The sequence below is a fragment of the Nannospalax galili genome, unplaced genomic scaffold, assembly GCF_000622305.1.
Source record: "Nannospalax galili isolate Female #2095 unplaced genomic scaffold, S.galili_v1.0 scaffold197, whole genome shotgun sequence".
Classification (NCBI taxonomy): Eukaryota; Metazoa; Chordata; class Mammalia; order Rodentia; family Spalacidae; genus Nannospalax; species Nannospalax galili.
Window position 1 is genome coordinate 2,525,217 of NW_008339846.1, and position 2,773 is coordinate 2,527,989.

The following is a 2,773-nucleotide window of genomic DNA, read 5'->3' on the forward strand; positions in this document are numbered from 1 at the left end:
TATTGGAGTGGCCAGATTGCTTTTGTCTTCAGGAGTTCCCACAGAGGCCCAAGTCAGATGAAGATCAGATGTGCTCTCAGGCTTTCTCCTGAAATGTGGCTCCCTCCAGGAAAGAGTTTGTCCTCAGGAATTTGGGGGTTGGACTGGTCTGGGAGCTGGGCCCAGGAAAAATGCCTGTCTAGGGCAGCAGGTGGCTGTGCCACCCAGAGATGCAAAGGAAGATGGGGGTGGGAAGTGGCCCCAAGGGCTCCTGGGGGCTGCACTGAGGAGCTAGGTTCGTCTGGATGCAAAGGATCAAGAAGAGGAAAGATCAGCTTCGGTGTCCAGGAAAGAGGCTGGAGGGTCATGTAGGCCCAGGGAAGGAGAGGGAGGTGAGGGTGGGCCCAGGCCCAGAGTGCTCCTGCGGACCTGAGAAGGAGCTGGATGCAAAGGATCAGGAAGCAGTGGTGGTTCCTCAGTTGTCTGGGGCACCAAGACAAGGAATCAGACAGGACCCAGGCTAGAGGAGAGACTAGTGGCAGTGGCAGAGATGGGAGGGTGAATGAGGCTGGGGGAGTCAAGGCAGGGAGGGCAATGAACTTAGCCCGGAGAGAGAGGCCTGCAGTTCGGAGAGAGGCATGCGGGTTGTGCAGGTCCAGGAAAGCAGCTCATTTATTTATTTTTATTTTATGTGTATGAGTGTGTTGCCCACATGTATGCAAATGCACCCATGTTTTGCAATGCCCGTAGAGGTCAGAAAAGGGTGCTGGATCCCCTGAATGTTTGTTAGCTGCCATGTAGGTGCTGGGAATCAAACCCTTGTCCTCTGCAAGAGAAGCCAGTGCTTTTATCGGCTGAGCCACCTCTCCAGCTCTCAAGCAGGATTTCAACCAGCAAGCCTGCTGGCATTGACTTTATCAAGGCCACTGACAATTTTAATTTCTCCATGACCCATGGTCCAGTCTGGTTCTCAGCTGCATTTTGGGAGACTGCTCATTCCTCCCTCTCCAAACACTTCTTTCTTGTGTGTCTCCTGGATTTCCCCTCTCTCATGGGTGTTTCATCCTCAGTCTCTTTCAGTAGGCCTTCTGGAGCACTACATAGACTTACAGCCATCACTGGGCTAATCCATAGACAATTTCCCTTCTCCTTCATACGTCTTTCTCTCCCTGATGTTACATTACCTATTCGTTTATCTTCTCACACGAAACTATGATCTCTATCCACATTGTGGGCACCCGCCCGTGACAACGCCATTACAAGATGGCGCCGGCATCCGGCCGGTTCTAACTGAAAAACATCCAGCCCATCTCGAAGGGGCGTGTTTTCCAACACAAAGGCGCCTGCCCTGCCGATGGCGTGATATGACCTGGCAAATGTCAACCAATCCATGATTTACACGTAGTAGATGGGACCTTTAGGCTATAAAAGAAACTGCTGTACAGACCTTCAGGGTCTTCGCTGCAAAGAAGCAAGCTTGCTGTAACAGAAGTTAAGAAATAAACCTTGCTGCAGAAGGATCCTGTTTTGTCCTCCGCGTCGTTCTTGCCGGCGAGACGTGTTGCGGTTGGGACAACTGGTGCCGAAACCCGGGACAAGCCTCATCATCGCTGGCACCGCACGAAGACCCCTCGGATACTCGAGGAGGATTCAGAACTGCAGGTTAGTTTGGAGAGGTATGGATGTTGTGGTAATCGCTGGGGTTACTTTCGCTTTAATATTCGGCTCTTTTGTTATTCTGCTGCTCACCCTTTGCTTCCAGGCGGGTTACTGTTAAAGAGACTTCAGAAGGGAGTGAATTCAGTCCGGGGTACATGAACGGCATCGCTCCTGTGCCGCAATTCACTTCCGCGTCGTGCTGACAAGTCGGACGTAGATAAGCCGCACAGCACAAATTCACTTTCACTTTATAAATAAAGGGAAAGGTGTGCACAAGTCGGACGTAGATAAGCCGCGGCCGCCATGGGGAGCTCACAATCCATCATTGCCACTCTGGAGACAGTCTTGAAGCACCGTGATATCAAAATAGCCCCCTGCACACTTAAAAATTTTGTTAAGGAAGTGGATCGTGTTGCACCTTGGTACATTTGCTCTGGGTCTCTTACAGTCGCCTCTTGGAACAAATTGGGTCGAGATCTTGACCGACACCTAGAGAGTGAAGATTTGAGACTAGGTACTAAGGCCATATGGAAGCTTATTAAAAACTGTCTAGAGGACGAGCACTGCCAGAGCCAGGTAGAAGAGAGTCAGATAACCTTAGAGAGGATCCAGGACAGCCTATCAGAAACCGAACGGAGTGAAAGGTTAGGCGCGCGAAAAAAGGTCAGGGCCCAAAGTGAAAAAGGACCTCCCAGACAGCTAGAAGAGAGCTGGGGAGAGAGATCGCAAACGGAAGAAAGTTGCGATATGCAAGTAACTGGAATTTCAAAATTTAATAAACAGGAGGGGATGCAGGCAAAGGGGTTTATGTACCCAATACAGGAGCTTAAGGCTCTACATATTAAAGGCAGAGAGGGTAAGGATCATTTAGAGAGTGAGACCTTTGATCCTGAAGATGAAATTGAGTTAGAGGAAGAAGCAGCGAGATATGGGAGAGGTAAATATTTACATACAGGTGGTATGGATGGGGCAAAAGAATAATGGGCAGAGATGGTTAAGTGGGGTAAGGAATGAGCAGGCAGGGAAAGGAGGGGGAACAAGGAGGAAAAACTAGCACTACAGACCTTTGAGAAAGCTGTATGAAAGCCTATTATTATAGAAGTTTTCCATAATACATGTGTGTACATATATAAAA